The following is a 15,391-nucleotide window of genomic DNA, read 5'->3' on the forward strand; positions in this document are numbered from 1 at the left end:
CACGTTGATCGAATTATATTATACTTTATTATACTTTTAGATGTACAGGAATAGTTCTGCCTCAGTGAAGAAAACTATCAATTGGCTATGTTTGGCAGAGAAAGCAGAAACTAAAATTCTTCAATATGATTGGTTTATACATTTAGATCCATGAGGGGCCAGAGGCAAGAACCAATCGTATTGAAGAATTTTATAATGTTGCAAAACTGCTTTTTCTGCTCAACGCAGCCATTGGTTTATACATTTAAATTCAGTGAGAAATTAACGGCAAAATCAGTAACATTAAGGAATTTTTGCAACAGTGCAAAGCTGCTTTTTCTGCCGAACGCAACTACTATATATGTATATAAATAACTTGAGACACGAGGACGGATACATTAAATTTCACTTGTTCGCTGTTCCATTGGATCGCGTTCGTGAATTTGAGAATTAAATTTAATCTCGTATTGATCTCTAAAATAATCAAAATATTCTATGCGATAAACTGCCACTGTGGAAATCTCGCCACTTCCGAGGTTTTTAAAGTCTGCGAGTCAAAGTCGTGTTAGAAAATCTTGATTGTCGAGTCGAAGATCTATATTGATCTTTTTGATTCTAAAATAACAAATGACATTTTATTGTCATAAATCACGTGGAAATCTCGCCATTTCTTAAGTTTTTCAAGCCTACGAGTCAAAGTCGCGTTAGAAATCCTAATAGTTGTCGAGGATCTACATTGATCTTTGACATAATTCTGATAAAAAAAATAATTCTTGATGTCAACGAGAATTTCTAAAAGATAAACGGGAGATAAACGGAGACCAACGACGAGAGATTTGACGCGTTCGCGTTTTCCCGCTTGCTCGACCCGACAAGTAGAAGCAAACAGGTGGTCGAATAGACGACAACCGGCAGCTCGTGTTGGCACGCTGTTTTTCGCAACTTACCCTTTTTGTCTCTTTTTACATCTTTAACGAATATATTTAAATTAAGAAACCAGTTTTCATTCAAGTATGTAATTAAAAATTAATTTATTTTTTATCTTACGATTAAACATCGACAAATTTATATGTTATTTTGTTTTATTTATATGTTATTTATATATTATTTTGATAAAGTACTCTTGCATTCTGTATTGCGATTAAGTTACTTGACTAAAAATTAGATACGCGGAAAGAACGATTTTGCTAAAGTATTAAAAAATTGAGCTAAGTATAAATATAAAAATAATTTTGTTGAACCATCAAAATAATTATGTAGGATGTTCAAATTGTTAGAATGTCAAAACTCTGCAATATTTCTCATCATGCTCAAGTATTCTATATAATTATTTTTACATTAATAAAATAATTATTTTGATGGCTAAATAAAATTATTTTCAGATCCACATATATCTAGCTAAGTTTTTAGACGCTTCAGCAATACTATTCTTTCCATAGTGCATAGTAATAAAGTATTAAATCTTTCGTTCCACGTAATTGTCTCGTAACGTTCTGGTAGAGGAAAAATTACCCCGTCCACGATACGCGCATTGCTTTCACTTAAAATAGCGAGCGGGTAATTTGAAGTGTTAAAGAGCGCGGTTAACCCCTCATGCACTTGACCTTTGCGCACTTGTGCGGTGCTGGAGAATAATTCAAGGGTAGTGGACAGCATCTGATGTTTATTCCCGTCTGATATAATCTCAACCTAAGACACGGTTCGTAATCAAATCCATACTTTGCATCGATTAGGACGTCGTTGCCATATTAAAATTTCCCTTTCACGTTTCCCCTCAGCCGTTTTCACATTTTTCCATAAACTTAAAGACGACAAGCGGCGCGCGCAATTGAAGAATAAATAACGTGCGGTTTCTGATAATAAGTTTCTACACACGAAGGCCAGACATAATCAATTCCATCGGCGTTACCTCTGAATGGTCAATATTTATATTGGGACGCAAACAAAGTTTCTTTCCTTTGCCGCAGTAAAAAGGAAAGGAAGAAAAAGGCGAAAGCAACGCGCAGTGCGTTAGGTGACCGGCCATGGACCGCGACTAAACACGCACGCACGCATAGCGGCCTCCTCGCTCGTTTTCAGTCACACCCGTTCTCCTTGTCCTTCTATCGCGGCCCACGCGGTGTTTCTTACCACTTTCGAGACGAGACGCGCTTTTTTTCTGCATCCGCGGCGGATCGATCGTTGTGGAGTTTCGCGGAGGCCCCGCGATCAAAATCGAGACCGACCGCCGAGTTGCCCACCCACACACGCGAGAGACCCAAGAGAGAGTATCTCTCTCGCTATATCGCCACGAAGAAGAAAAGAAAAGAAAAAGGCTCGGGCTGTGCAAATACCGTGAGAAAGTTTTTTAAATCGCCTCAAGCTCCGTTGCATCACGATTCTTGCGTTGAATATATTGTAAAAAATATATATATAATAAATTACAATATATATAATAATATATGATATAAATATGAATAATATATAAAAATTACACAATTTTGTAGTAGAAATTAATATATAAAATTGCGTTTTCACAAAGATTCGTACTTTTACCTTTAATCGTGTAAATATCTCTTTATGGTAGACGAAAAAATTACAGTAACAATAGTACATTTTATAGTTTCTGTAAATGTATAAATGTTAGTTTCCTAATTATTTAGGGAAATAATTAGGAAACGAACTTAATTATCATCTCTCACGGTTTCATCGAAAGAACGGAATTATTAAAGTATTGTAAAATTTACTAGATATAAATACAAATCTGTAAATAACATTATTAATTAAAATAATTGTATAGGATGCACAAACTGGTTGCTGGAATATCACAATTTTTTGTAGCATTGTTCAGTATGTTTGAACGTCTTACATAATTATTTTAAAAGTCCAACGAAATTTTTTAATACGTTTAGTTTCAATAAAGTCGTTTTTTCCACATTGTATTAAAGTAAAAATCGCTAAATGATGCAAAGATACATGCGCAAGGTAGATGCAGCTTCGGCAGCTTGATAAAGAGAGGGAAGCAGAGAGCATTCGAGAAGAAGTTGAGGAAGAAGACGAGGCGAGGCGGTGAAAGGGAAGGGCGTGTGTTACGGAGTCTATCTTTAGAGTTCATTCAGAGAATCTTTTGCTCTCGTACAGCCGGGCGAGGGCCAAACGTCAGCCGATTCACGCCTCATATTCCACACACACACACACACACACACGCACACGCACACGCACAAAACACACATACACGCGCTCACTCGCGTGTTCTTCTCCGGTATGTAGCTAGCGCCCGTTAAACATGGCCTAAATGCAGCAGCAACGCCTTAACAGGTGTGGAGAATTCGCATTCTAAGGCGGATCCGACGCAGTCGTTTAAAGAGACTAAGAATCGCTATTTTTCATATTTACAAAACTTGAATTAATTTCCATTTCTTCTATTTATAAACGTATTCATGTCTGACGAAATATTCACGGAGGATAATCATCTTCGTTTTTTTCTTTTCACTTTGGAGAAAAGAAAAGACGAACTGCGAAAGAAGTTCAGCTAAAAAAGAACATATCTAATTACAATCTGTAATTGAGATCTTGTAAGATTTATGGAAAACACGAGACATAAGGTTTAATTTCAGAGCGAAATCTCTAAATAGTAAGATCTTGTAAACAGATATAGCTGGTTTGAATTTATGTGTATATTAATGAATTCAAATAACTGGTCAGTAAAAAAGGAAAACTCGGGGAGATTGATTACTGATTCCGGATCTCATGATTCATTCTCCGAGGTGTAGATAATAAATCTCATTGAAAAAGAAAGAGATGGAGAAAAAGAGGAAAGACAAATAAGACACTTGTGTCTGTTTACGATACTGCGCTACACTTTTGAAATTTTTCGGATTGAGAACCACGTGTTTGCGTGTATGAAAAGATGGAAACTTGAGAGTAACTATTTTGAGAAAGGATCGAATGAAAAAGGATGACTGAGATCACCGATTGACGCGTTCGATGTATCTTCCCGGAAGTCTAACAATCTTTAGACATAACGAGACTTTTCCTAAATATTTACGACTCAAAAGAAATCAAGTGTGCGACTCTTACGATCTCATGATCTTCGATTAGTTCGTCAAAGAATCGCGGAAAGGGAGACACAATTTCTTTATATTCTTATAAATGTATTTCTTTGTATTTTTATAAATTTTAGTAAATGACAAAAAAAAAAAAGAATTCGTCGCTGACTCGATTCATTCAAAATATCACAATTATGCGCGGTTTACTCGAATTATTCTATACAGAAATAATGATTTCGGACCTGCTGAAGTATCTAAAAATTTAGGTAGATACAAATCTGAAGATATATATTGAGTTGGAGTTCTTATTTTTAGATACTTTAGCAGAATCGTTCTTGTATATACATTAATGGTTTTTATCGTTTAAACGGTTTAAAGGATGTTTAATGAGTTGCTGTACAAAATATATTGCAAAATATATTGCAGCCTCACGAATTGCAGTCCAAGAACATCTTCGAGTGAGACGTGGACGAGAATCCATGGGCGATACTGTAAATATTCGCGAGCGTGTGCAAAGCGCGGCGGAAAGGCTTATGATCGATTAAATCCGCGAACAGCAAACGCGGTCATAGAGGAGAGACGAGAAGAAAGAGAGAGAGAGACATAGAGATTTCGTAATTTCCTCGGGCGGAGGCCGCTTCATTTCTGAACGGCTGATATTTCTTCAGGGAGATCCGCAAATATCGCGGCGTCCTTTACTTAGCCGCGTATCGGCATCACGAACGCGACACCGACTGCTATTTAAAGAGAACGGGAATGCATTTACCGCAGCGCGACGTTTTACAGTTTGCTTTACGAGTTCGAGTTGAGCCACGGGAATTGCATTACACACCGCGCGATTCCGCCACTCAATCGGGTATTCTCGGTAAAGAACGCTCATCAAAATGTTTAGGCATCGAGCGAATGCGCTTCCCGGTGTTATTGACCCCCGTGTGAAAATCGCCGCGAAACGTAATCGAGATGCGCGGGTTATCGCTACCGATAGTTTAGGTGAAGCGTAATCATTGGAGTCACGTATCATATAGAACGCATCAGGAGATACGCGTATGACGAGATATTCTATTCATGTGATGAGTAATGCGGCAACATTTTATTGTTAAATCTAATTAAATCCACAAAATATGTGCGTAATTTTGCCATTGAATTAAAAGTAAATTAACTAGTAATTGTAAAAGTAATAATGATCATAAGACCGCGTAGAATTATAATTTATATGTATTAATACCAAGTAATATATATGGAATTTATGTTGAGACTCGATATTAGTACGGTAAATTAATAGATTAATGAATGTAAAAAAAAATAATTTCTCTACATTGTTTCATTGATTAATCGCACCTCGCGAGAGATCGGTCTCGTTGAAGTCATTAAGTTTCATGCCGCTCGAACATCTCGAATTAGAATCACTCGACACTAGTCGGTGAAACTATTTTTAGATTCTACTCCGATCATCAATGGCCATCGATCAGCGTCTCATGCAAACCTACATTTCGAAGACGGGAAACGAGACCTATTACGGCGACTGCTGCCGTATCCTTGCCGGCTGGATATACTCGTATATCTCGCGTTCCGTTACGATCAATTATTTATCCTATCTCGCGGAGTGATTTATCCGTTTTAAACTTTCTCGGGGAGTCTCGATATCGCGCCGTCATTCGATCAGGTGTAAATTACACGTATCGGTAGATACATATACAGATCTTACGTACGAGCGAGCGAAGCGAGCTCGATCGCTTGGACCACCGTTTAGATTACCGAGTTGCATATCACTCTCCAAATCTTCGAACACGGAAAGAACAATTTTGGTGCACTGTTAAATTTCAAAAGTATAATGATAATCTCTTGAGTTAAATAATAATTCGTTATTTCTTAACTTCCGTGAGTATCAAAATGTAAATTAATTCACTTCCGTGTAGTTAGTTTCAACGTAAATAACGTTCATATTAACGTACGTTAACGCATTTCGTAAATAATAAACTCAATTAATGTATAATACTAAATTTGAGTCTCCTTGATTTGTAATTATTTTAGTTAAATTAACGACATATTAAGTAAGAGTAGTGGCTGACAACCAATAAAAATGATTAAAAATAATCCAAATTGGATATAATTTAATATTACAAATTTAACAGCAGCACAATTCGATCACTTTGGTAGTCATTAATAACATTATTTTCAGATCTATATTTAATTAAATTTTTAAGTATTTCAGTGAAATTTCTTGTCTCGTGAAATAAACACCGAGGATTTCTTAACAATTCCCTTATCTATTATTTATGTGCCAGATTGATGTTCCTCGAAGACATCATCTGGTTCGTACTGTCGATCTGGACGTACTGTCGATAACTAGTCGATTCTCGAAATCGAGCAGCACTTCAACCAGCTGGCCTTCGATCGATGCAAAAAGCGCAAAAAGAAGCAGGCAAAAAAAGAGAAATCTCTATTCTTAAACATGTCAAATAACACTGAACGTCCAATGAATGACAGCTCACTTGACATCTTCCTAGTCTCTCGCGTGATCATTTTGCACTCATTGTCAGTTAAACATTCTCGGCATAAACGTACGTATCAATAACGTATGGATAATTAATCATAGAAAAGCTGCAGCTGTTTTCAAAGGTCAATCGCAAAAAAATTAACTCGAGCGTAACTTGCATCTCGTTTACATATCAATAATTTTATTATTTCAATTTTAATCTTACTATTGTTAGAACATTTTAGTTGTATTCCAAGTATCATGTAGAAAACAATAATAATAATAATAAGAATAATGTAAAAAATAATTTACATCGGACAGCGACGCCATTCTGTTTTCCGTATTGCTTTTTCTCTCTTTGTGTCATATTAAGTGTAATGTGTTCTTTATGTATTTTTGTCTGAATCTGCGATAATTTGTTGACGTCTGTGCGTTAGTGAATAAATTAGAAAATAAATATTTTCAATCTAATTTTTTTTTATAATCGTGCTATAATAGTTTCAATAAGTCGATATATTTTACTTAAAAAGCCTAGTAAGCTTTTTTATAGCAGCGTTGCTCACTATTTGTGCATTTATGTGCTTTTATATATCTCAATGTAATTTTATCTACAATTAAATTAAATATCGACTTTTGATTGCTTGAAATACGTACGTATAGATATCACGACAAAATAATAAGAACATTTAGAAAATATTCTATTTATTTTACTACTTATTTTATTAATAAGAGATTGATCTAGCATTTATTTATAATACATATTTTATCCTTATCAAAAAATCACTCGATGATTCGAACAGTTGCTTAAACAATATTATATACTATTCTTTCAATTATTCATATAAATAATAGAGGAGAAAATTTTCTTTTCAATTCTAGCTTCCAAAAAGTTGACTTCTATTCTCTAAAACTTCAATATCCTTCCTGACCAATACAATCATCTGATTTAAATTATCTTTTAAGTAAAAGATATTTTGCTAGAAAAATAGTATAATTACACTACACCATTCAAGCATGACTATAATAAGGACATAATCTGTATTAAAGACAAATGGTAGACCAATTTCCCATTAATCAAATATGTAGACGGTATATTATTTCTCCGAAATATTACGTCATTTGTATATCCTTTTTTTTCTCAAATAAAAATAGATTTTTTTCTAATTAAAGAGAACATTATCATCGAGCAAGTATACGCGGGATTTAAATAACACGGTTGATCTCGGAGCGAGAGAGTTAGAGATGGTCCCTTTGGGGAAAAACCGAGCCGACGAGACGTCGCGAGAATGGAGCGAGTTGAGCGCGAGAGATTCAGTACCGCGAGCGGCGAGTACGAAGCGAGAGGAGGCGAAAGACGGAGAAAGGCACGGTTGGTTTCTCGTAATACGAACCGTAGGACGCCAAGCTGTCTGCCGGGACACCGGTATACCCCACTACTTCGACCGCGGCCGTCGCCGCGAAGTAGTAGTGTAGTGACGGTGCCCGGTGCGGACGCGGAGGAGACTTGTCCCGTGCGTTTCTCTCGTTGGCTCGGTCTGCTGCCATCTAGACACTGTCCTCGTAGACTGAGAGTCCTAGAGATTGTTTCATAATGAAAAAATCTTGTCAACAGAACATTTGAACAATTCGAACAATGTATAAAAGTAAGGCTTTGTAATGTGAATATAAATTCAATATTAAGTGAACAAAGGCTATTCGAGCTGAGCTAGGTGTCTTTACTGATAACTAATATAATCAAATAAGATCGGTACACTGAGAAAAATATTTGGTTAGAAATGAACAAATCAGAAGATTCTGATTATATCGATCAAGCGGAATTCTAGTTGAGATAATCGAAAAGACAATTTTTTTGGTCAAAAAGAATCATCAATGATTAGCTTTGTCTTCATTTCCTTTTTTAAATATTTTGAACTTTTAAAAAATATTTCTATCATTTTTTTCAACAAATAACTTAAATACTTTTATGTAGTTTCTTGTTGATTGAATAAAAATTGGATTAGTTTAAAACTATATAATGAAATATCTTTTCAAAAAAACTTCATATTGATATTCTAATCTTCTCGCGAATCTTTCTCAGTGTCTTCGCTAATACATCGACTAACGTTTTTAGTCTCTGAATGCTGAATAAAGATAGCATTAATGTGACCGCAAAGTATGTTAATGTATCTTCCCGCGCACATCTATTACAAGGATCATTCGTGGTAAATTACGGCGACGTCGTGTAGGAAGCCTTTCGCAGCCCAAGTTTCTAGAGAATTGTCCCTCCATCCCTCTTGATGCCATCTCCAGCGATGGCAACGCAACATATCAGCGTGTGCATGTATATGTGCGTTTACGTACAAGTGGAGTGAGAAAGAGTTGGTACAGCAAAGATGCGGCCGACAGAGCCGGTTCTGCCCTATATACGCGAGATAGTACGCGCATTCTTTCGTCGATGTAACGACGATGATCCAACAATGAAATCGGTTATTTTGTAAAAAAAAGGAGTTATTTTAAAAATCCTAAATACTTAACCCTAATTGATATTCCGCGGATCTCGAACACTTTTCTGGTTTTAATTACGGTGCCAAACGTTGTGAACAAAGTTTTTAAGATCCGAGGAATAAAATTATGTAATTTAAAATTATATAAGGTTGTGAAAAATTATTTTCAAATTACATAATTTTATTTCTCGGATGTGTGTTGAGCTTCGAAACGGAGAAAAATCATTCAATCACGTTAGCTTTGAGCAGAGATAAATTTGAAATTTTGTCACCAGATTGTCAGTCGATCTCGAAAAATAGGATGACATGGTGTATCGCGTGAATTTATTGCCATTTTCTCACGCGCGTGACGTGCTTCTGATAATTCTAATGTCAACGAAACGTGGTACGGAATATCGCTGCCGATAAGAACGACTGCTGGCGAATTCCAACGCAACGGGGTTAACGCATCTCTAGAGGCTGACGCGTAGCTTAGACACTCTCCGGGGATCGTGTAAATAAATCGCGTGAATCCCTCGGTCCTCCTGCCTCTTCGCCATCGTCGCCGCTCGCACGCATCAGCCGACGTATTCACGCCGCGTGTACAACGCGTAGAAAGACAGAAGGCTCTCTGTTGCGAATGTACACGGTGCACGCTCGATTTAAAACCCACGGGAGTTCGACGGTAGAGAGTCTCGCCTTGGAGAGCCTACTCAAGTACAGGGTAGCGAGAACGCAAAAAAAGTTATCCTGTCTCTCACCCATGCATGAGAATATCTTGATAGTAACAAAAGAATGACAAATGCTATATTACGTTTAGAAAGTTATTTGCTTGTTTTATCATTTTAAAGAATGCCACATTTATCATTTTAAGAGCCGTAAAATTTTTTTCAATTATCATTTCTCTGTATTGCTGCAATTATTCAGATCTATGGAAAGAAACTTTACTGGAGTGCTTAAAAATTTAACCAGATACAGACCTGGAAATAATTCTATTAAACTACCAAAATAATTATGTAGCACGCTCAAGCTGATTGTTAGAGTATTATTGTAAAATACATTTTTTGCACACAAAATATATAGTTAGTCCAAAATAATAACTATAAATTAATAATTCTAAATATATACTAAATTATAAATACTAAAATACTTTTCTCTCAGTTCATAATTATTTCGATGGTTTAACAAAATGATCCCCAAATCCGCATCTCTAGTTGAATCCCCAAACACCACAGCAAAATCATTTCTGTCGCAATTGGATTTATAAAAGTGAATTTCGAACTCCGGCCGAATTGAACTTGGAGGAGCGAACGCGATCGGGGTTCGTTGTATCTGGTATACGCAAAGAGGAGCGAAAAGGGATACCAAAGTAAACGACGTCGAGGGGATGACGCGGATGATGCTGCTCGAGCATCATCTTTGTAATTGCTAACCGCTGCATAACCTGGCCGATCGCCACAATGTATGCGTCTCGATTCTCTGTTTCATTTCTCTGTCGTGACGCCTCTTCTCGACGAAGGCTTTGCAGCGGAGAGGTTCGTTGCACCCGTTCGCGTACCGCGGAGACGCAAGAGGCGCACGGTCAGCAGCGGACAACGCGTTGTTTTATACGCGACTCGCGAAATCCAGCCTCCTCTCCGCCTCCGTCGCAGATACGTAAATTAATACGTACTGTTATGTCCTAAAAAGAGTATTGTTACAAAATTCTTGTTTTCCATTGGACATGGCAAATTTTCGATAACAATGATGTAACTGCGTAAGGAATGATCATAAAAAGAAGTGTCTAGCCGCTGATCCATAAAAGGTCAATTTATGTTGATTAAAAGGCGCGCACTAATTAATTTTGCACTAATTAAAAAATTAAAATAATATAATTGTATTAAAAAGAATGAATACTGAGTATATTTTAATAAGAATAAGTCAAATATACGTGTGTGCAACATAAAGAAAATTGAATTGTTTGATATTTCTGTATAAAATAACAATTGCAATAATATATGGATACAAGAATTAAGAAATAATATAGTAAATTCAAATAATAACGTTTATCTTGTATCTTAATGTTACTTTACAGAGAAAGCTGAGTTATTTTTACTCGTCGGAACTTTTGCAATCCAGATAACTATCCAGATCATTATATAATGAGTCTAATAAAACCACTGACAATTCCAAAGGGATATAATTAAGTGGATCTAATAGACCGACGCAATTCCAGAAGGTTAAAATCTCATTCCTCGCATTCTACGACGGGCGTTTTTTCATGAAAGATCAGGTCGTTCCTTTCAAAGAAACAGTTCTGCCGCGGGTCTCGGGTGTCGCGATTGAATTTTCGCGATTTGCGCGAATTCTGCTTTCGCTGACGAAGAGAGCGATTCCAAGCGACACGAGGGAAAACGCGAGGGTCCAGAGGTGGAAGGTGGACATGCGAATGACGGCCGATGACGAGTGTAGCGATCAGTAGACCTACGACACATTGTGCGTACGTGCGTACGCACAATGCACATGCCTAGGCGATGGGAGGAAGTCGAGGAAGGGCGTGAGCGCGCGCAGAAGGTCCGGGTGGCACACCTGTTGAGCATTCCTTCACGAATGCACGCGCGTGTGAGCCCACCGACGCGACGCGACGCGACGCGACGTGCGTCACATATATCATTCGTGTACACGCGCAAACGGCCCACAGGTGTACTCATTAATTCCATTACGTTGCACAATGCGAGCGCACCGAGGCCGAGATCAGAGGTCATCCTGTCGGGGTTGCGCGCAAAAAGATATGAGAGAGAGACAGAGGATCAATAGCATCTGACTCTGATAGGGCTTGTGGGCGCGAAGGTTTGATAAAAGACTATGAGATACCTATAACAATGATTCCCTTCTTGAAAGAAAGATCGCGTTGTATAGCTTCTTTGAAGAAAATTCTATGATGGAGAAAAGAAAAGGATTCTGCACTAATTATATACAAAATTGAGTCCCGGTGAAATGAATTAGTTTTCACATATGATGTAGCTTGTAATGTAGTGAACAAAAGGTGACATGTAGATATAAGGCTCAATAATAATGATCAGTGATCGGGATGGACGAGTTCTTATTTCATTGCTGTATTTTGAACTCTTTTTGAATTCTGCTAGAACTAACCAGAAATGTAGCTGGAATTGTGATAAATTATCGGCACGTCACTTTTTCCAAGTGCCAGTGTTTTTAGCGTAAATTATTAAACGAAAGGTTCAACCGCGAGCCGTTTGGTGATAAATTGCGAAATTGCATTATGTGACATACACTTGATTTATTAATCAAAGGGAAAAATAGCAGCGCTCTTCAATTCTTGAACGTGAGTTATGTGGAATCCGTGCGGTTTAGTAATTAATAGAGATATCGGCGACAGATAGAAGCGTTTATTTGAATTGATAATGTTGCTGTTGTAACGCGAAAGGAACCAGTTGTGCCCCATCGATAAGAAATATGGTTATTGACTTGACACGTGATTGACGTTTACCGGACATTCATTGTGTGCGAGCGGGTGAATGTATTTTCACGAGCTGTATACGACGCTATTCGGCCGTCTTTATGATTGGCTGCCGATCTCGGCGGTTTTATCTACTAGACTACTAGACGGTGCAATGATTGACAATACAGAAAATAGATGACAGAGTTTAGAGAAAGATAATGAATTTACGTTGGAAGGACTTGAATGTTATATTATTATTTATTACCCTGGAAAATGAGAATTGTTGCAGTTACTGCGAAAGGAATATACAATAATTACGATATTTTTCATTTAATCTGCCTATCAAGTATATTTTATTACCGTTATATTCCACGGGAAGAACGGTTTTGTTAAAATATTTAAAAATTTGGCTAGGTCTGAAAATAATCTAAATAATTCGAAGAAAATTGTAGAAACTTAAACGTTGATGACAAAAGTTTCAACGTTTTAGCAATCAGTTTAATATTACAACCGCCAATCCCGCTAGAATTGCCGAAGATGCCAATTTAGAAATTTCCTATCCTTGGTTAGTAAAAAATTAATTTGATGTTATTTGTATTGTTAGAATTGTTCGTATTATATTCGTATATTTTCAATTTCTGCACTATGTATATATCTAAAACGAATAACAAAAAATTGAAATGACTAATGGAGTTAAAATGGCAACGGTTCCAATGTTAAGCATCATACTATATTTGAAAGTAATGATTGAAAAAATTCTTTTCGAATGTGTATCTAGCTACATTTTTAGATACTACAGCAAAATCATTGTTAGCACGCGGAACGAAAATCGAAAGTTTCTACTACCGTATACGCGTGGCCGGTTCCACGTCAAACGAACGACGGTACGCGGATTAGATGAAATCTATGTGCGTACGCCAATATTTATGCAATGGCCTTAATGCGCGCAACGGTGGCGTCTCTACATGCCAACCTTGAATCACTTTTAACAATAAAGTCATGCAGGGACGAACATGATTCTCCTGTTTCATTAGGCGACGAGCGACGTGAATTTTAATTAACGGAAATCAAGTGATTCGCACGAGAAGGAATCGCTGATACTTTACTAATTTATAAAATAATATCAACGTATTCTACTTCATTCTTCTATGCCTGTTTTTATCAATGTTAACTTTAATCTCGGTTCAGCTTTTTACTCTTTTTCTAATTCTTAAAATTAGCAAGTTGAACTCAGATTAAAGCTAATCTTAGAACTAGAAAAAGATGAAGAATAAATTGAGAGATTAAAGTTAGTCTATATATTGTGGTGGGAGTAGCAAGTATTAATGTATGAAAGATCTCTCTTCTCTCGGCGAAACTTGAGACTCGTTGCCTCGACCGCGAGATGGTACAATCCGTGGTGCGACCCGCGGTATCAGAAGGTAACATCATCGTCGCTAATTACAGACGCAACACAGGCGCAAGAGGAGCCGGAGGCGGTTGGGAGATAAATCGATTCTCCGTCGAAGATCTCGCGGTGGGCGAGTGTGTCTTACCCGTGAAAAATTTCGCGTTCGATTAATGGGCCCGAACGAATCGCCGTGCCGATCGGAATCGCTTAGCATTTAATCATCGCGTGAATGCGCAAAGGTCGACAAAGGCCAATGGAACCGTCCTTATATAATTATCGCGAGCGGGATTGACGTCATCGATTCTACCACAGTGCCTGGTGCCGCCGCCTGTTCTCGCACATTGACGGTGGGCAACAAAGCGATTTCGCCTTTTCTATCCCGGGATTCATTTCCACGAAAATATTTGGCGGCAACCTCAATCAAAGGAGATGATCCCTCACCTCCATCAGGGAATTTATTCGAATTCTCTTCATCTTTTCGTCGGAGACACTTTTCTATGCAACGCGTGTTATGGTCTGACCTCCCTGATCGTGTCGGAGCGAAGTCATAATGACTCACGTCGTGTTAACGATTGGATATGCTCTAAGCGACGATTATGTAGTATAGGTAGATCATCAGCCATCCCACAGACTTCTATATATCACATTAGACTGCTAATACCTAATGAATTTATGATAAAATGTGACGCTGGTAGCTATTATCTTTATATTGCAGACAATAATAAACGTATGTGTGAATACACAAATAAAAGTTTAATGTTAAACTTATAACGGTCTATAACGGTCGAAGCTCGTAGATGCTTTAAAAAATTTCTATGTGAATTTATATCCTAAATATGTACTTGATGTTTAATAGTAAATTTTAGTAGTAGAACGACTGATGATATTTCGTTAGAACTGCCAAAGGTGCCAAGTTGGTAATTTTCTATCCTTGGTTTCTGTTAGGGAAGAGTTCTTTTGATATTTGTATTGTTCGAATTATATTCATATTTTCATTATACTGTATTTCTAATACAAAATACAACTAATGGTTGCGTTCAGCACAGGAAACTTAATCAGTGAGAGTGCTTAGCTATTCTTTATATGATTGATTCTTGTCTTCTTTGCTAGATTTAAGTGTAGGAACAAATCACATTAAAGAATCGCTGAACATTCACTAATCAGTTTTCTCTGCTGAACGTAGCTGTTATTTTATCTATGTCGTGAAATAAGTGTCGACGAAGTTTGTACCATTATGTCGTACATACGATTACATATGAAAATAAAATTAAAAAAATAAAATTATGTATATGGTATAGTTGCTATGAAACGTAAGTCGGGAAATGTACATAGATTCCCGATCGTTTCTTGCCTAGTTACTCTCATGCTACGTAGAGTTAATTACGGTAGTCGGTAATGATACCTTCGTGACATTTTGTTCGGAGAAATCCTTAAGCGGTAAGTGCTTACGTATGATAGTTACGTAATGTAATGCCTCCATGATCTTTACGCAGGGTGGTCCAGATTCGAGTACATTCTCTTTCACGATACGAATACGTCCGACAAGTAATTTCCCTTCCGGCGAATCTCTCTTGCGCCTTGTAACATCATTGACACTTTCGTTATTGGGGGGGG

The 15,391-nt window shown here is 37.2% G+C and overlaps 2 protein-coding genes across 5 annotated transcripts in view; one reads left to right on the forward strand and one right to left on the reverse strand.

Moving 5' to 3' along the window:
* The window catches only part of LOC108757121 (peroxisomal leader peptide-processing protease-like), a 93,338-nt gene that overhangs the window by 43,639 nt on the left and 34,308 nt on the right, over positions 1 to 15,391 (reverse strand). The window lies entirely within an intron of this gene.
* The window catches only part of LOC108757122 (ion transport peptide-like), a 30,275-nt gene that overhangs the window by 1,131 nt on the left and 13,753 nt on the right, over positions 1 to 15,391 (forward strand). Inside the window, exon 1 of one of the 3 annotated variants that reach the window (XM_018501501.1) lies at positions 8,056 to 8,126. The exons of the other annotated variants lie outside the window; for them this stretch is intronic. The gene's annotated coding sequence lies outside the window, so the exon portion shown is untranslated. Of the gene's footprint in view, positions 1 to 8,055; positions 8,127 to 15,391 lie in introns of those variants that run through there. 3 annotated transcript variants of the gene reach the window in all.

Source organism: Trachymyrmex septentrionalis, unplaced genomic scaffold (genome assembly GCF_001594115.1).
Source record: "Trachymyrmex septentrionalis isolate Tsep2-gDNA-1 unplaced genomic scaffold, Tsep1.0 scaffold132, whole genome shotgun sequence".
Lineage (NCBI taxonomy): Eukaryota > Metazoa > Arthropoda > Insecta > Hymenoptera > Formicidae > Trachymyrmex > Trachymyrmex septentrionalis.